The sequence below is a fragment of the Phascolarctos cinereus genome, unplaced genomic scaffold, assembly GCF_003287225.1.
Source record: "Phascolarctos cinereus isolate Bilbo 61053 unplaced genomic scaffold, phaCin_HiC Scaffold_1;HRSCAF=81, whole genome shotgun sequence".
Classification (NCBI taxonomy): Eukaryota; Metazoa; Chordata; class Mammalia; order Diprotodontia; family Phascolarctidae; genus Phascolarctos; species Phascolarctos cinereus.
Genome location: NW_027555514.1, coordinates 229,677,367 through 229,697,975, shown reverse-complemented (window position 1 = coordinate 229,697,975; position 20,609 = coordinate 229,677,367). Strand labels below are relative to the sequence as shown.

The 20,609-nt window shown below is 39.1% G+C and overlaps 1 pseudogene; it reads left to right on the top strand.

Moving 5' to 3' along the window:
* Window positions 1-14,055: 14,055 nt before the first annotated feature.
* Window positions 14,056-16,457, top strand: LOC110211143 (uncharacterized; annotated as a pseudogene).
* Window positions 16,458-20,609: the final 4,152 nt, after the last annotated feature.

The following is a 20,609-nucleotide window of genomic DNA, read 5'->3' as shown; positions in this document are numbered from 1 at the left end:
TGTGTGTGTGTGTGTGTGTGTGTGTGTGATTTGATTCTCACAATAACCCTGGGAGGTATATGCTATTATAATTCACATTTTTACAGATAAGGAAATTAAGGTAGATAGAGATGAAATGACCCAGCTAGGTGATGCAATGGATAGAGTGATAGGCCTGCAGTCAGGAAGACTCATCTTCTGAAGTTAAAATCTAACTTTGGAGTCTTACTAGCTGTGTGACCCTGGGATAGTCACTTAACCCTGTTTGCCTCAGTTTCCTCATCTGTCAAATGAACTGGAGAGGGAAATGTCAAACCACTCCAGTATCTTTGCCAAGAAAACCCCAAATGGGGTCACAAAGAGTCAGACACACCTGAAAATGACTGAGCAACAATAAAAACAAGAGGTGACATGCCTTGCCAGAGTCACACAGCTAGTAAGTATCTTCGGCAGAATTTGAACTCAGGTCCTCCTGACTTTAAGTCAATACTCTATCCACAACACCATGTAGCTGCCCCAAATACATGACTCAAAAATCATTTAACAGAACTTTCTAATAATTGGAGCTGCCTAAAACAGAATTCACTTCATCAGAGGCTAGTGAGTACTCTGTCCCTGGGGGTTTTCAATCAGAGAGCGGACAGGTATTTGTCCAGAATGTTAAAGAAGTGATTTATACACCAGGCAGAATGGTGACCTCAAAGTCCCTTCCTACTCAAAGATTCTATGATATTACATTATCTCATTGCTCTCTATAACATCTACAGGAAGTAAATAAAAGGAAAGGAACTTGATTTCCATATATAATAAAAAATAAAGAGAATGAATAAATACCTAATTAATCAAAATATTTCCTATCAACAGTAGAGTCAGAAAGACTCTAGTTTGGTCATGATATCTTGGAGCACAATGTGTGTCCATCAGTTCAGGCTGCTCAAATATACCACACCAGCTCTAATTCAATGACTTAGCTGCGAAATTCTGGAACTCATTTGCCCCTTCTTTAATTGTCACCCCAATATTTTATTTCTTTCTCCTATGCTGAACTTTATAGCTCCTTTGCCACATTTTTTGGATAAGCCAGACTCTCTCACACATTCTCCTTTTGTGAGCTCTGGCAACTCAGATTTTTTAAGAAAGGAAAAAGGAAAAAAAAAAGACCAGAAGTTGTTGCTGCCAGAAGGCATTTGCATCCGCTTTGGTCACATCAGAGAGGGCAATGTGTTCCCTAGAACACTGGTACTGGAGTTTCATAAAAGAAAAAGTCCCAATAAGCCGAAGTTAACTAATTTTCCAGTGTCTCCAAAAACCCATCACCTAGAGCCATTCAATGAAGTAGCTCTTTACTCTGGACGCAGCAGATCATCTTCAATGTTCAGAACTTCTTTTCTTTCCCTACCAACCAAGCCAAGAAACTGCCCAACTTTGTTTCCAAATTGCAGACTGCCACATGGTGATTTAACATATGGCATTGATGAAACCCTGGCCTGGCTTTTCCTACAATTCTCCTACAACTGATTACCAGACTTTATGGAACCAAGTTGGCTACTACAGAGAAGTCTTGCATCCTGTGCTCTGGATAGCTTTGACTCATGCTTGTCCAGCTGCTCTTTTTCAATTTATTGTAATGTCTTACTCAAGCCCTTTGGTCATTGATGGTCTGCCAGGCTGAATGTTCAGCCAGCGGAATTAACAGATAACACAAGGCCAACACTTCATTGCTACGGTCTCAAAACATTGTAGTTAGACTGGAGGATACTGACATTTATGATCTTCCAATTCTAGACTCCATTCCAATAGAAGGAGAAATCCAAAGGTTGGTAGATGGCAAAGAGCTGGGCCTCAACATTTCACAGAGAGAGAAAGAGAGTTATTGCTTCTTGGCCCTGCTTCAATACCTGGAGAATGAAGGAGCTGTACATTTTTTCCCTTTGGGGGAGGTCTTGATGAAGCCAGGTTCTATAAAATGTCTTGATATTTAGTTGGGTTTGGCTTTACCTTTCAATTAGCCCATTGAGCCCAGGGACAATGTTTCCTTTCTTTTAATTTACGTGATTTGTTTAAGATTTGTAGTTTCCTGGATCCAAGTTGTGTGGGCAATTATTACATCCTGTACTCCACTACTCACCCCCAACCGTTCCCCTCTCCTCCAAAAGGTTTGGCAAATCAAGATTGGTAATTCATATTTGATTGGAACCTTCTCCATTATTCACATGAATAGCTAGGTATGATAAATGGTTCTACTAAGTCCTATTGGTAGCTCCAAGTTTTTGTCTTAGAGGAAAACAAGCCCTCATTCCAGGGTGAACAAAAATTAGAATACATGACTATATCTATTTATCTGCCTGCTTTTGCCGACAGTCATCCCCTTACTCACCTTAATCATGGTGGGGGAATAATAGAATCACAATATGAGAGCTGGAAGGGATCATAGAGGTCATAAAGTTCAGTCTCATTTCACAGGTGAGGAAACTGAGACATAGAGGTGGGACAGGAAATTAAGGGAGAAGAGGAGCATCCATTTTATCTTCTCTGCTTCCCATAAGGTGAGCACATGTCCTTTCTACATTATCAGGTCATAGGATCATAGGAGATTTTATTAAACACTTAGTAAGTGCCAGGCGTAGTGCTAAGCACTAGAAACAAAACTACAAGCAGAATGAAAAATAATCCCTACCCTCAAGGACCTTATATTCTAATGGGGGAAGAATACAAAAAAAAAATAAGTTGACAAGGAGAAGGGAAGGTAGCAAAGGTTTATGAGTTAGATAAAGTCTGGAGTGAAGCATGAAGAGGAATGAATGATACGTGGCTGGCTAGACCTGAGCACTATCTTTAAATGGAGATTCTGGGAATTCTGGGAGAAAGAAGTCATTCAATCAGAGGGAGAAGCTACAATTGCAGAGGGTACTTGCCATGTATGCATTCCAGGACTGCAGTGAGCTTCCATGATAAAGAGGTTTCTAGAGCATGGTAGAGAAATTCCAGAGTACAGCCTGGAAATGAATCCCTAGAAGGGTCCTCAGATCCCATTGAGTCCCATCGCCTCATTTTACAGATGAGGAAACTGAAGCATAAAGAAATTCCATTACTTGCAGTGGGCCACCCAGCCCATCAATGTCTGATACCAGATCTGAACCCAAACTCTCTTGAGTTCAAATATGAAATACCAGCCACTATCCATCCTGCCTCTCTCAGTTCAAGTGATCCAGAAATCAGATTCATCTTAGGATCCTCTTAGGGGGAGTCTTGAGGATGGGAAGAAGGATTTGTTGCAGAATTCATTACAGAATTGTCTGAGGTGACTTGCCATGAGGTTTGCACAGAGGTTGGACTAACAGTAAAACACTAAGCTTGTGCATCCCCAACCTTAGCACCCTAATATTTCCTTATAGGATTATTATGGCGTAGTCATTTGGATAGAGACGGTTTGGATCATTGCTTTAACATTTACTATCTGTGTGACCTTGCAAGTCCCTTTAACTCTCTGCGTCTCCATTTCATCACCTGAAAAATAAAGACTGGGCAGGGGTCATCAGAATATGGCCTGAGGCCCAAACCCACCGGTAGTTTGTTTTCCCATGGCCCAAAGATTTTTTAAAATATTTTCAAGTACAAAAAAATTTTATTTAAACATGTAAAAGCTATTAAATGGGAACAGCTAGGTGGTGCAGTGGATAGAGTGCTGAACTTGGAGACTTAATTTCATGAGTTTAAATCTGACCTCAGAGACTTACTAGCTCTGGGCAAGTCACTGTTTACCTCAGTTTCCTTATGTGTAAAATGAGTGGGGGAAGGAAATGGCCATTATCTTTACCAAGAAAACTCCAAATGGGGGTTATGAAGAGTCAGACATGACTAAACAACTGAAGAACAGCAAACCAGAATGGAAAGGCTAGATTTGGCTTGCGCTAGTTCGCCTTGAGCCCTGGCCTAGAAGATCTCTGAGGTTCCCTTCCACTTTTTATACTATGATTTTATGAAGACTTTTCGTAATACTCTATGTTACAAAATCTCACACTGAGATGGGAGCCAAGGGCAGTCTACTATCCTTTCAATATGCCCAGGGGAAAGATCTCTGTTTTAATTGCCCAGGGAATTCCACAAGGGAACTTCTGCCAGTTAGAAACAATTTGAAAATTAGTCCATAAATCCTAGGAAGTTGTCTGAGGAGCTCAGAGGATAGATGACTTGCCTGGAGGCATTAGTGTCAGGGGAAGATTTGAATCCAAGTCTACCTAATTCCAAGCCCAGATTTCTATCCATCAGAACATGCCAGCTTTCCCTCAGTTTGAAATCTACCCAACTCCACAAGTATTTACTAAGCATTTTAAGGCAACTCAATACTTTTCTTAAGACTATGAGAGTATCAAAAAGAGATATGGGGCATAGTCCTTCTACACTAGGCATTTATAGGGCATACTTTGCAAACTTGAGAGTATTAAATGTTATTGCCGTAATTACATTTTAGTGTGGGAGACAACACATGAACACATCAAATAATTTAGCAAAACAGTATGTGAACCAGCAAAGTTAAGCATAATCCTAAATGAAAAAAAAAGGATATTTAATGAATTGTCACTTTCAGGCTTTTGTTTAAAAAAAAACACCTGAACTTAATAGAAGATTTGATATATAAGATCCAAGAAAACTATGAGGTACATATCAAAGACTAATTACAAGAGACTCAGTAAGGACAGACTTTACCTTTTACATGAGGAAATGTAAAACATATGTCTAAGATTGTTATTAGTAATTGAATAGTTTGTAAGAAAGATTTGGGTAGACCTGAGTACAGTATGATTTTAAAAATTAAAACCATTTAGGACCAGGTAAAAAGAGTAATTATTTTGTACAAATAAGGTGCAAGAGGAAGAACTGACACAGAGAAATTAGATGGGGGAGGAGGGCTGGTGGTTCTAGAACCCTAGTTTCATCAGGAATATATTTAAGAGGGAAAAATACATGTATATTTAGAAAGGTATAAAAGTCTTCTAAATTCAGAAAGAAATAAAAGACTAAGAGCATAGAGATGGGGGAGAGGATAAGGGAAGGATCTTTAGTGGGGAGGGTGAGGGAATAGGATAAGAGGGAGTAATAGAAGTGTTTAGATTAATGGAATGGGAGAATAAAGGAGGGATCCTTGGAAGGGAGTGGTAGGTTAAGTAATAGGAGGGCAAGGTAACAGGTAGAAGTAAGGTAGAGGAGTCAAAAGGAATAAGAAATAAGAGATATACACAAGATCAGGAGTAGAATTTATTTGGGAAAAAGCAGGGGTAGTCATCATGATCTCAGACAAAGTTAAGGCTAAAATAGATTTAATCAAAACAGAAAAACAGGGTAACTACACTATACGTTAGCCATATTAATCAATATTGTTTTAGACTATTTAAAATAATTAGACAATCTAAGGTTGGAATATTGCTGTGTTGTACAAAAGGATGAGCTAGCGGACTTAGAAAAATATGGAAAGAGTGGAACTTATGAAGAAAGAGGTTATCCACCCTCAGAGAAACAGAGGACACATAAGTATAGTACAGTGTTACATAGATGAATGTGAATGTATATGTCTGTTTATGAGTATGATTATAGATATCTAAGGATATGTATGTGTGTGTAAGCATGTGTATATACATATATATATCTTCATGTGTATATGTGTATGTAAGTCTGTATGTCTATACGTATGTATGTGTATGTGTGTGTGTGCATGTGTATATATACATAAAACATACTTGTATATACATACATATATCCACACTTAATTGTAGCCTTCTTAGGGGAGGAGGGGAGGAAGGGGGGGTAAAAAGAACGAAGTAAAAAGTACACAGCAGAGAACAAAGAAAACTTACAAAGAAGCAATGAAAAGATAGCTCCAAATACAATATGTAATACTTATTATATTGGCTTTCTTGAAATGGAAATTTATTTTGAATCCTCTTATGTTCTGCTGTGCACATAGCGATACTTTTGTTCTTCTTTTGTATTTAAGTTTATAATGTTTCTTTTTCTTTTCTTATTGTGTATTTAAGTTTAAAATAAATTATTTTTTTAAAAAAGACAGTATGTGATCCTTTGTCCAACAACCGGCCCTGAGAATAATTGCTATGGAAAGTCAGAGTATGGAAAGATATCAATGGAGCCTGGAGCAGTCATGAAGGCTGAAAGATGGTTGGACTTGTAGCTGGACCTTTAAACTCCCCCTAGCCTTAGAGGAGAGGAGAAGACAGCTTATACTAGAGTCAGCTCCTACAGAGAGTAGATTGTTAAATTTTCAGTATGAGCTAAAACATTTACACCTCTGAAAAGTGCTAAAAAATCAGAGTTTGATTTATTGTGGTTTTTCTTCAATTGTCTAGCCAGTGGTGGGGAACTCACCGCCTCAAGGTCACTCTAGGTCCTCAGATGTGGCTCTTTGGCCGTATCCAAACTTCACAAAACAAATCTCTTTAATAAAAGCATTTGTTCTGTCAAGTTTGGATAAAAAAGATTTGCTCTGTGCGGTTTGGATTCAGTCAAAGGGACACACTTAAGGACCTAGAGGGTCACATGTGGCCTCAAGGCCACAGGTTCCCTACCCCTGGTCTAGACTTAACAAAATGATGGAGAAAATGTTAATCATGCAGCTTAAACTTAAAAGTATATCTTTTTTTTTTTGGAGAGAGGGTTGTTAGATATTTAGCAGCATACCCCTGAATGAGAGTGAGCACATCTTATTCAAATAAGGAAACTGGCCTGACTAGAATGCAAGCATTTTATAAACAGTGGAATTGTGGGAAATTATTTTGGATGAGTAGGAATCTGTTGTAGAAGGCTTTGAATGCTAGAGTAAGGAATTTTGACTTTAATTTGTAGGCAGTGGGGAGTCAACTTTTTTTTTAATTAGAGAACATAGCTAAAGCAACTTATATTCAACAAATAATGATAAGCTCACATTCGAAAAGTGCTGTTATATGTACATAGAATTTCTTCACAACAGAACTGCTTGGTAGGTAATACAAACATTACTATTTTTATATTACATGTGAGGAAAATAAGACCCAGGAAAGTTGCTCCTTGCTGGAATTCAAGCCCAGGTCTCCTCATTCACCAGACTTCCTCATTTCTTACTCCAGCGTTCTCTCCAATAGGTCACACTGCTTTTCAATAAGCAAATGTTTATTGTGTGCTTTCTGTGTGTAAAGGACAATGGCAGAGACTGGGGTTGGAGAGAGTAATTGATCAAGGATTAAGAGGAGCTGTGAACACAGGTCTTTCCAACACTCAAGCTTTATCCTTATCCTCTACACCATTATTGGACTGGATCATTGGTTCTCAAAGTGTGGTCTAAGAACACTGAGGGGGTTCCTGTGATCCTTTCAAGGAGTCCTCAAGTTCAAAATTCTTTCATAGTAATACCAAGGTGTTATCATTTCTAATTTGGTAAATATTTATACCAAGAATGTAAATAAAAGCTCTTTGGAGGGGGGTTCCTTAATAATTTTTAATCATGTAAAGGGGGTCCTAAGACCAAAAGTATAAGAAATTAAATGATCTTTAGGGTCCCTCTCAGCCTTAAATCCTTGAAGATTTACTTGACTGTTTTATTTTCCTCTGTATCCTTCAGTAGCATCAAGCAAAGTGCTCTACACATAGGAAGTACACAGTATTTGTGGATTTAATTTGATGATGATTTTGTTTTAATAAAGTCCCATTAGAATAATAATAAAGCTAACATTCATATATACTTTAAAGTTGGTAAAGCAGTATATGTGTGTGTGTGTGGTGTGTGTGTGTGTGTGTGTGTGTGTGCGTGTTATCCTTTTGGAGTTTCAAATAAACTGTGAAGTAAGTGCTACAGATAATATTATTCCCATTATACAGAAGATGAAACTGAGGCTAGGAGAGTTTAGGTAATTTTCCAATGGTCTTACAGCTGGTAAACGTCAAGAGAAAGATTTGAACCCAGATCTTGCCATCTCAAAATTAAGCTATCTCTTCACTATGTTATGTTGCCTATACATTCTTTTTTTCCCCTATTTATTTATCTATTTTGTTTGCAACATTCACTTCCACAAGATTATGAGTTCCAAATTTTCTCCCCATCGCTCCTCTCCCCCACCCCATGATGGCCTGTATTCTGATTCCCCCTTCACCCAATCTGTTCTCCTTTCTATTACCCCCCCCCTTCTTTTATCCCCTTCCTCTTCTATTTTCCTGTAGGGTAAAATAGATTTCTATACCCCTTTGCCTGTGTATCTTATTTCCCAGTTGCATGCAGAAACAATTTCTAACATTTGTTTCTAAAACTTTGTGTTCCAAATTCTCTCCCCTGCTCCCTCCTCATCCACCCTGGTTGAGGAGAGCAATTTAACATAGCTATATATGTGCAGTCATGCAAAACACTTCCATAATAATCATGTTGTGAAAGATTAACTATATTTCCCTCCATCCTATTCCAGTCCTCATTTATTCTATTCTTTCCTTTGTCCCTGTCTCTCCTCAAAAGTGTTTGCTTCTGATTACCACCTCCCCCAATCTGCCCTCCCTTCCATCATCCCCCCCTTATCCCCTTCCTCCCTACTTTCCCATAGGATAGGATAGATTTCCATACCAATTGGTTGTGTATGTTATTCCCTCCTTAAGCCAAATCTGATGAGAGTAAAGTTCACTCACTCCTCATTTTCTCCTTCTTCCCCTCCACTGTAAAAGCTTTTTCTTGCCTCTTTTATGTGAGATAATCTACCCCATTCTACCTCTCCCTTTTCTTCTCCCAGTACATTCTTCTCTCACCCCTTAATATTCTTTTGTAAATGTCATCCCTTCATATTCAACTCACCCTGTCCCCTCTGTCTATATATATTCCCTCCAACTACCCTAATAATGAGAAAGATCTCATGAGTTACAAATATCATCTTTCCATGTAGGAATGTAAACAGTTCAACTTTAACAAGTCCCTTACGATTTCTCTTTACTGTTTACCTTTTCATGCTTCTCTTGAGTCTTGTACTTGAAAGTCAAATTTTCTGTTTAGCTCTGGTTCTCAAGAATGCATTAAATTCCTCTCATCATTGAATATCAATTTTTCTCTTAATTGATTACACTCAGTTTTGCTGAGTAGGTGATTCTTGGTTTTACTCCTAGCTCCTTTGACCTCCAGAATATCATGTTCCAAGCTCTCCAGTCTCTTAATGTAGAAGCTGCTAAATCTTGTGTTATCCTGATTGTGTTTCCACAAGACTTGAATTGTTTCTTTCTTTCTCCTTGACCTAGGAACTCTGGAATTTGGCTATAATATTCCTGGGAGTTTTCCTTTTGTATCTCGTTCAGGAGGTGATCAGTGGATCCTTTCCATTTCTATTTTACCCTCTGCTTCTAGAATATCAGGGCAGTTTTCCTTGATAATTTCTTGAAAGATGATGTCTAGGCTCTTTTTTTGATCATGGCTTTTAGGTAGTCCAATAATTTTTTAACTTTTCTCTCCTGGATCTATTTGTCAGGTCAGTTGTTTTTCCAATGAGATATTTCACATTGTCTTCTATTTTTTCATTCTTTTCATTTTGTTTTATAATTTCTTGATTTCTCAGAGTCACTAGCTTCCATTCACTCCATTTTAATTTTTAAGGAATTATTTTCCTAGATGAGCTTTTGGACCTCCTTTTCCATTTGGCCAATTCCACTTTTTAAGGCATTCTTTGCCTCATTGGCTTTTTGGACCTCTTTTGTCATTTGGGTTAGGCTACTTTTCAAGGTGTTATTTTCTTCAGTATTTTTTTGGGTCTCCTTTTGCAAGCTGTTGACTTGTTTTTTCATGATTTTCTAGCATCACTGTCATTTCTCTTCCCATTTTTTCCCCTACTTCTCTTACTTGCTTCTCAAAGTCCTTTTTGAGTTCTTCCATGGCCTGGGACCAATTCATATTTTTCTTGGGGGCTTTGGATGTAGGAGCTTTGACTTTGTTGTCTTCTTCTGGTAGTATGTTTGGATCTTCTTTGTCACCAAAGAAAGATTCTATGGTCTGACTATTTTTTCTTCTGTTTGCTCATCTTCCCAGCTAGTTCCTTGACTTTTTAACTCTTTGTTAAGGGAATCTCCACTTCCAGGGTGGAGGGTGTACTGTCCCAAGCTTTGAGGGTTTGTGCAGCTGTTTTTAGAAATACTTCTAGAGACCTGTAAATTTTCAGTTCCTCTAAGGTGTTATGTTCTAAGGAGAGGTGTTTACTCCTCTCCTGGCCTGTGCTCTGGCTTGTGAATGACCACATGCACTCTTTTCTGCCCTGGAAATGAGAGGAAGATTCTCTCTCCACTACTGACTCAAGATCTGCTAAGCCAGTGCTCCTCCTTGCCTCAGGCCTTACACCCAGGACTGGGACCCAGATCCAAGCACAGGCAAAGCAAGAGAATCCTGCCTCAGCACCAGCAAAAGATCCCTGCAATCCCCCTGTGGGCCAAAGCTCTGTCAGGAGCCATTGCTGCTGTGACCGCCACCCTGGAGCTGCACTAGGGCCAGGGTGGACTGTGCTCCTCTCTCACCCAGGTCTGACAGATCTATCCCACTGACCTTCTAAGTTGTATTTGGTGTTTGTGGGTTGAGAAGTCTGGAAACCACCACAGCTCCCCTTGATTCAGTCTCTTGAGGCTTACTCTGGGTTTGCTGGGCCCTGGTCTTTGCCAGCATAGCCCACGCTGAACTGTGGTCCTCTCCCAGCCCAGTGCAATCAGACCTTTCCTGTCGACAACTTCCAAGTTTTCTTGGGCTGGAAATTTATTTCGCTCTGTCTTTTTGTCAGTTCTTCTGCTCTAGAATTTGTTTAGAGTCATTTTTGACAAGTATTTGAAGGGGTTTGGGGGAGAGCTCAAGCAAGTCACTGCTTTTACTCCACCATCTTGGCTCTTTGCCTATACATTGTTTAGATTTAGAAGCATTTCCTTGGGTTATTCCTAAAATATTCTGGAATCCCAAGTCATGTTCACAAAACAAACCTTGTGAGACTTTTTTCAATCATAGGCCTGGTTATAGCATGGCTATTTGTGCCACTGTAAAAGCTAGATCACCATCTTCTTTATAGACATCACTTTTCAAAGGCCATAAAATTGAAATGTGACATAGAAGATTAGCATCCAAAACAGTTTCAAAATGTCTCCAAATAACTCCATTATATCATTCTCTTTTTAAAATTCTTTTTTTGTTGTGAACTTAACAAACATCTGAAACTATGAACAATCTAGTAGACAAAGAGGGGCAGAAAAGAGGGTTATATATGAAACTGTGAGCTTCTGTTACATAGTTTTAAGGTATATATCAAATTGAAAACAATAGTAGTACTTCTGCCCTGTTTGTGTTGCCTTCTTAACTCCTATGTACCCTGTATATATTTTTAGTGTTTTATTGACATTTTTATTTCTCTTTTTTATCACTGCCTACTAACTCCACCCTGCTCCCATAGAAACCTACCCTGTTAAAACATATGTATAGTCAAGCAAAACAAATTCATATATTAACTCTATTTTCTCTAAAGCTCATTGTATAACACTGATCCATCTCCTCTCTGCCAAGGGGTAGGAAGCATTCTGCACCATTAGTTTCTAAAGTGATAATTGGTCATTTTGTTACTCAAAATTAAATCTTTTAAAGTTGCTTTCCTTTGCCTTATTATATTCATTGTATACATTGTTCTCCTGGCTCTGCTTACTCCATTCTGAATCAGTTCATGCAAATCTTCACAAGTTTCTCTGTGTAGTGCCCTTGCTGGCCAATCAGGACTCACAGGTACACCAGCTGGATTCCTAGGAAGCAACCACTGTCAGATTACAAGGGTACCCCATGGGTCTCACTTCTAAAATTATAGTTCATGAGCCCCCACCAGTGAGCTTCTTATTAAGAATCAGCCAATAGACACAATTAGATAAAAGCAAAAGCATTTACTAAGATGAGATAGTATAAGGAATAATGAAAAATGTTCACCTCATAAACCTGTAGTGTATGGTCCTACAAATATATACAATACACATAGGAAGAGTGGTCACAAACTTAGAGTACACTGACGGGGCGCACATTATATAGGGAATACAAGACCAAGACAACTTGATGCTTTCAGTACAGCTAGGCTTTTATCCTTTCTTTTCCTCACAGAGTACTCATTTTTCCACAGTAGATTCAGCATCCCAAGTAGGCTCACAGGGTACTCTCTTCTCAAAAGTTAATAACTCAATAATTACTCTTAATTAACAGAGTGTTCTTTGGAGTCCATAGTTGGCTCTCTACTTTACTGTCAGAGGTCCTCTTTGAAACTATTTCTTGCTTTCAGTTGCTCCACTCAGCTCTCTCTCTGTGTCTTCATTTGACTGAAGAACATGTATTTCTTCTTCATGTTGCATGTGGCATTTTCTACTGGCCAAGTAACTCTAATGCCATGTGGCCAATAGGGTAGAGAAGAAAATCTCTTTCCACAGCCTCCCTGCTTCCCTTCGGTATTGACACAGGGGTAACACTCCACAAAACTGTTCATGAGATGAACTGATTACAGAGCTTACCAAGTTAGCTTTTTTTTTAAAGCAATGGGGGAGGCTGGGGATAAACAATCTAATCCTTCAGCCAACAGTACACTACCCTTCATTCCATCAAGGAAAATTTCACACTTCAAAATGGGTAGTAGAGTATTAACACCTTGTTAACACATTAACACTTCCTCTTCCCTGTTAGCTATCCCTTTATTTTCTCTGGTTACATCTATATTTACATTTAGTTTAACACCTCATTAACTGTGATTGCATCTTGGTCTGGGGGAAATTACTTGGTCAGGACCAATTCAGACTCTCACATCTAAAACTGTCAGTAATCATTCATTTTTTAATCAAATTTTTATTATGAACTTGTGAGGACTAGCATCTCTGGGGTGAATTTTCCACCTCTGCAATGAAAGGAGGGAGGTTCATTTTATAAACTCTTCTCCTCTGAAAAGTTTGTTAATCACAATTACAAAATGTTCACTATTGTTTTATTGTTCTTTCTATTTGCGTTGTTACAGCTGCGTGTTTTGTTTTCCTGATTCTGCTTTTCCTCAGTTCCTATGTCTTTCCATGGTTCTTTGACTTTTTTACATTCATCATTTCATACAGTGCAGGATTACTCACTTTTAAAAAACTTATTCTCTAATTGATGAGCACTTGCTTCTCAATTTGAATATTTTGGCTTATGTGATTCTAGAAGGGGCATTTCTGGGTTAAAGACTACTAACATCTTAGTCATTTTTTTTACATAATTCCGTATTATTTTCCAGAACTGTTGGACCAATTCACAGCTGTAACAACAGTGTATTGAAAGCCTGTCTTCCTGAAGCACCCAAACTGTTATTTCCATCTTTTATCATCTCTTCCAGTCTCCTAAATGTAAGGTGAAACTGGAGAGTTGTTAAATTTATATTTTTCTCTTAATACTGGTGATTTGGAGAAAGTTATTCATAATCTACAATTCTTATTTTGATAACTATTTATTCATGTCCTTTGATCACTTATCCATTGCAGAATGACTCGGGTTTTTTTTAATATGTGTTCATTCTCTATGTATCTTGGATATCAGCCCCTTGTCAGAGACCTTTGACAAAAAATTTTACTCAATCCATATTTCCCTTCTTGTCCTAGCGTCATTGATTTAGTAAATAAAAAGAGCTTTCTAATTTCATGTTATCATTATTATTTATTTTGTCCATCTGATGGATTTTTGTCTGTTCCAGGATGGGAGTATAGCAGCCACCCATGGGCCTGATCCCAATTCTAAAAGACACAGAAACTTTGGCCTGACCCATTGCTGACCTGGCCCAATTTACCCTTTCTTAGACAGCCTGGTGGCCCCCTCCCCAAACCTGGAAGTTCATCATTTTGGTGTCAGTCTTAGTTTAACAACTGATCAGATTAGCTTCCTGAAGCACAGAACTTTCAAACTCAATTAATCCACTGACCTCAGCATCCCTGGTAGCAGGACTTGCAGACAAGTGCCACCATGACTGGCCAAGAGGATAATTTTGTTAAGAAAAACAACTTTGAGAGACTGAGAACTTTGATCAATTTAATGACCAATCACATCTACAGAGATTGATGATGAACAAACTTCCCACCTTTTGTCAGAGAGATGAGGGACTAGAGGTACAGAATAAGATTCGTTTCCAGGTATTGCCAATGTTTTCTTTGTCTGTACTTATTTGCTACATGGGAGTGCTTTTATTATTTATTTTTTATGGTAGGGGAGGGCTTAGGAGAGATAGTGGGAGGTAGTGACAGTGATGTCAAAAGAAAAAAACAAAAGAAAATTAGAAGTACAATGAAACATTTTTAAAAAGACCACAGAAGAGAGCAAAACAAAGTCCAGAAGGTAAACATAGATAAGCAGGACAAGGAAGGTATTACTTTGTTAAATTTAATATGAATTTTTTAAAAAAAAGTTATATAATAGAATCACATTTTCATATACAATCCTCTTTTTTCTGTTCTTCTTTGAATGTGGAATTACTCATGTTTGTTAATTTTTGTCAAATTCATTTTAAAAAAAACAAGGAATCTTCCCTAATTTGTGCTTAGAAAAGAGGCAGGGGAAAGCAGAAAGAGCAGTGGACTTTGAGTAAAAATCTGATACATATTAATTAAATGCCTACTAGTACAAGGCAGTGGGCCAAGTGTTGGAGACACAATGGTAAGGAAGATACTCAGTCCTTATTCTCAATGAGTTTACCTTCAACATCTTAGACTTGGATCAGACTCACTCACTGTGGGACTTGAAGTATACTGCCTCACTTCTGTGGACCTCATCTGTCTCACCTGTAAAATTCGGCAGCTGAATGAAGCAATCTTTAAGGTTCCCTCCAGTGCCAACGTGCACAACTGTTATTCTCTTAAATAAGGCTACACAGAAACATTCCTAACTGATGATCAGTTGAGGGCTTCACATGAGATAAATCTTTTAAAGATTTATTTGTTTCCCCTTTGCTCTTTTTGGCACACAAACTTCTCCTTTGGGAAAAGGTCAGCACCAAACTTACTGCTTAATAAAAGTGGAATTACTATGCTTAATTCACCTCCCCCCTCACCCTGTCCCAACAACAAAAAAAGAAGGAAATAAAGGCGGAAAGCTCAACATGCCCTATTCCATGCTGAGACCTGTTGGTTTCCTTCTCATCATCTCCAAGTATAGAGTCAAGCATGGTAGGGAGGGAGGGAGGGGTTAGGCCAATAGTACATCCTTCCTTCTTCCTCATTCATGAAGAGGCAATTTTTAATTGGGTTTCTGTAGTTGAATGAGCACAAACACAAGATCTGAAGGCTCATTTTTCCCTTCGATGGAGGACCATTTGGCTGAACATTTGTCACCAGCAACATGGGAAGGGAACTTTTCAGTACTGGAACCACAGCTGGGATGGGATAGAAAGTTTGGGGTTGCCCACTACAACAAGTGTTTGTTCCTTCCTCAACAGCTTTGAGACCACCCACAGGCAGCTGGGGCAATGAGTGTGGCCAGAGGAATGGAGACTATCTTGAAACCGAGTTTACAGGGGAATTTTGGAGACAATAAGAAAATAACTCATTGGTTGATAGGTTGACTGACATGACTTTTGATTATTCAGATGGGAAAGTTCTGCCTGAGAGGAACCAGTCTCTTTTTAATGCCATAGAGGGACACAAACATATAAGTCTAAACTAAAGGAAACATCCCTCAGGAAAAAGAAATGCCAACAAAAGAGGCACTATCTTAATTAAAATATGTCTTTATTTTAAGGGTTTTTCTTTTCCTTTTGAAAATAAAGAAACCAAGACAATACTTTCGGGATCATTTCAATAGTATGTTACTAGAGAATTGCGGCTGGAAGTGTAGCATGAAGGTGCCATCATAACTAATGGAGATCATATAATATCTGCCTCCGGGGACAGAACTATAAAAATGTGGGAAATGCAAACTGGCTACTGTGTGAAGACTTTCACAGGACACGGAACAGGCACGCATGGTGTGGCCAAATCAGGACAGCACCTTAATTGCCAGTGGTCCTAATGACCAGACAGTACATGTATGGGTAGTAGTCGCAAAGGAAGGCAAAGCTGAGCTCCGACAACACGAGCATGTGGTCGAGCGCATTTACTGGGCCCAAGAAAGCTCTATCTCTGAAGCTAGAGATTCTGAGACTAAAAAAAGTAGCAAACCTCAACCTGTCTTGCTCTCTGGACCCAGAGACAAGACCATTAAGACGTGAGACATTATCACTGGCATGTGCCTTATGACCCTTGTGGGCCATGATAATTGGGTATGTGGAATTCTCTTCCATTCTGGGGAAAAGTTTATTTTGAGTTGCACTGATGACAAGACCCTACGTGTGTGGGACTACAAGAGCAAATGAATCATGAACACCCTTAACATGCATGAACACTTTGTTACCTCCTTGGATTTCTATAAGACAGCACCATACGTGGTCACTGGAAGTCTAGATCAAACAGTAAAAATGTGGGAGTGCTGTTGATTGATTCGAATTTTATGACTCCCTTCCCTTTCCTGGATGCACTCAGATACCATGGTTACCTCCATTGAGCTCTGTTTAAATAAATATTGTCTTTTCATGTAAAAAAAAGAAAAAGAAAATAAAGGAACCCTTGCAGAAAGTGGTATGTTTGAATCGAGAGGGCAAAATTTCCCAACTCACAATAATCTGTATATTTTCATAGCAGAATGTTACAAGAGCTTAAAGAAGAGATTGTTGCGTGAGTTCCATCCTTACAGAAATCAGTCATTGTCCTTCATCACAGCGTAATGAATGATATTATTTCCTTGTGTGGCCTGTAGGCTTCTTTAATTAAAGAATGGAAAAATAAATATTTCCTACTTTTTACTTTTAATTAATCAAAAGCCATGCTTTCTATCCTCAAGTTGCTAAGAATTAATCCAACAATGGTGGCTTACAAAGTATTCAAAATGGTTCAGAGAACAAAATTAAGCTGGGTATTTGACATTGTGACTGACAGACTGGTTCACTTAAAAGAAGATAATTTTTTGAACACTCTCTTGTAATAAGTAAAGTAATTAATCCAATATACAGTGACTAGATCTAACCTGGTATACAACACGTATACACAGCTGGATGAATATATTTCCTGTGTTATATCGTTCCATTTCATCTAATGGCCTTCAAAGATTTCTAAATTGATCAAGGACTTTCTGCATCTAGTCAAATGCCTTTGATTGATTCATTACACATATTCTTACACAGTCAAGGCATCAGAGTGTATTATATGGATACCTGCTTTAAATTAGATGGAGTGAATGGGTAATTGGGTGATTGATTCTAGTGATTCTCTCCATCATTTAGGCTTAACAAAAAAGGAGGGGATAGGAAACTTTAGAATTTGATCTTCATACTTGGGAAAAGAGGGGAGAGACGAAGTAAAAGTGAAAGAGAAGAGAGACATTTCTTTCTTGGCCAGGGGAAGAATTCACCAGTAAAAGAATTTATCTATCAATCTATTTATTGATATCTAGCCTGCTGGCCCTGGCTGAATATTCATGAATAGATTGGCCACTCTAGGGGAGAGCTCAGGGATGTAGTCCTATCCTGACCATCTTTGCCCAATCCACCCCTCTTTACCTCTCTTTCTCATTCCCATCTGCAGTGTCTTCCAGTCATCAAGCTACTCACAAAACCTTGTGAGTGACCTTTAGCTTAAAATCTATGACTCTATAGTGATATCATTAAAATAATTCACATTAACAATTGGAATGATTCAACTGTTTTTGCATGTTTCTATTCAATATGTTGAAGAAATTTTTGCAGAAAGTGGTAGCTTTGACTTCTTTTTACTACTCTCTATTACCAACATATACATTGTACACTCAGATATTTTCACTGGTTGTCCTCCATGCTTGAAATATTCTCTCTCCTCTTCTCTGCTTCCTGTCTTCCTTGGCTATCTTCAAATCTCAGCTGAAGTCTCATCTCTTGAAGAAGACTTTCCTGATCCCTCTTAATGCTGGTGCCTTCCCTCTGTGATCTCCAATTGTATGGGGTATTCAGGGAAGACCAGCACCTCTGCCATGAGCCCTTTTCAGGGCTGCTTCTGCACCTGATGGTGTCCACCATCACCCAAGTCTCATCTGTCACTCTAAGAAGCTGTAGCATTGCAAGGGCCACACTCCAATAAATCATCTTGGCCGATGGGCTAAACCAGGTTGATGGGTCTCAAACTTGTCACTGAACTAGGGTGATGTCTACCCCCAAGTGCACGAGGACTTCCCCCATTGGAATGGGCAGATGAGAGCAATTTGTTACAGCGGTGAAGAGGGTGGCTGAAGCAGGCACTATGGAGCACTTAGAGCTTGGTCAGACATCAAAGGCCCCAAAGTCATTCACTGCATCCCAGGCCACAGGCAGTCATCTTGACTTTCATCTTACCATTAGACTTTGATGACTCTGGAAGAGTGAGGCTGATAGCTTTCCACAACTCTGCCTTCCTTAAATCTAATTCACGTACAAATCAAGATATCCCCTGTGATGTCATTGGTCCTCTTCAAAAATAAAGGGTGAGCAACAAGTTTCATAGAGTTACCTGGAGAGCATTGATAAGATAAATGACTTGCCTAGGGTCACAAATCAGTTTGTGTTAAAACTACATACAGTGTAAATACAAGATGGGGAGCAAGACACTAGCAGTTGGAGGCTCAGGAAAGGTCTCAGTCAAGGAATAGCTGGCTTAAGCTAAGACAACCAAAGTTATCTTTTCTCTTTCCAGGAAGGAATAAAGTAGCACGCCTTCAATAAATGAGGAAACCCAGAGGAACCTCCGAAACCGACAGGGAAGCTGAGGAACTCGGTCAGAATAAGACCAGCAGTAACAGCCTTAGGCTGTTATCCAATGGGAGTCTGAATATCAGCTAGCCTCTAGTTCCCCAGGAGTCTTCTCTCCCTTTACTAGCATCAATTAACACCAGTCCCCATATTCAGGCTCCTCAGTCCCTTCTTTCCAATGGCCCATCCTACCAGACTCAGAGAAGAACCCTATTAATACCCATGAAATATCACTGGTCTGGGAGGAAAGGGAGCCACATTCCCTCTGAAAGCCCAGAGGGATGCCCAGTTGTACCTGGAGTCCCAGCAGATCTAGCCACTTTCACCATCTTCCCTGACTGTGCTGCATTTTGTTGTTGAGTCATTTCAGTTGTGTCTTCATGACCCCATTTGGGGTTTTCTTGGCAAAGAGAATGGTGCGGTTTCCCATTCCCTTCTCCAGCTCATTTTACAGATGAGGAAACTGAGGCAAACAGGGCTAAGTGACTTACCCAGCGTCATGCAGCTAGGCCAGATTTGAAGTCAGGAAGATGAGTATTCCTGACTCCAGGCCTGGTATTCTATCCACTGTTCCACCTACCTGCCTTCTGCATTTTGTATCTCCCCCCAAAAAACTAGCTCACTTTACCCCCTGGTAGTGCCCTGTACTGGATTATTGGTATTCTGAACTTTCTTGTCGGCACTAAGACACAATCTCTTATTTGTACTGGTAGAGTGCTGGAGATCTCTCGTTTGAATGGCTTCCCTTGAATGACTTCAGCAAAGTAAGGGTATTAGAAGACACAGAGGAAGTCAATGAAAGAGCCCTTTCCAAATCCTCTGGGCCACTTTTCTCAAGGCCAAAGACCTAGAAAATTACTCTAAGAATAGAAACAAAACATTTCCCTCCTTTCCCACAACCACACGGTTCTTATTGGTCAAACAAACTGAACTATTGGTTCACTGTTATTGTTTTCTATGCACAAATCTACCCTTTGGATATTTTGCTGTCTAGTCCTTCGTTATGTTAAAAACAGAAGAGCTACCTGCCTCTCAGAGATGCCAGAAGACCCAAAGAAGAGTGGTTAATGATAATAACAATAACAGCTAACATTTACATGGCATCTACTGTGTACCAGACAATGTGCTGAATGCTTTACAAATATTATCTAATTTGATACCCTAAGAGGTAGGGGTGATTATTATTATTATTATTATTATTATTATTATTATTATTATTATCCCCATTTTAAGAGGAAGAAACTGAGGCATTCAGAGGTGACATGACTTGCCCAGAGTCACATAGCTAGTAAGTAGGTAAGGCAAGATTGGAATTCAAGGCTTTCTGACTCCAGGCCCACCACCTAACTGCCCTAATGAAATACAATGAGCTCTTTGGAGAAGGTAGGAATATAAATGTAGAGCGGATAGGGACTGGATAGTGATATCATTAGTACAGGGAACTCCCAAGACAGGAAACTCTTCTACCAGTGTAAGTCAGTTTAGGTAACTTGGCCAGCATCACACAGCCAATATGACTATTTCCTGATATTTCAACATGATATTCACAATAATGGTTGAGAGCTCAGCACATCTTCTAACCAAAAATTCTTGGCTTTGTATGAAATCATTTCTTTTTTCCCCACATTTGCTACACCTCTGAGAGTAGTTGACTGTACAAAATCAGTTAACAACTCAGCATGCTTTCTGAATTAACTCTTTGCCTCTAAATGGCTGATTGGAGTAATTAGCCAGACACAAACACTAGTAATGTGTTCTCCATGGAAAGCCTGTATATGGAACTATGACAAGAGATAACATTTATTTTCCTCATGTGACTTACAATATTGTTAGGTA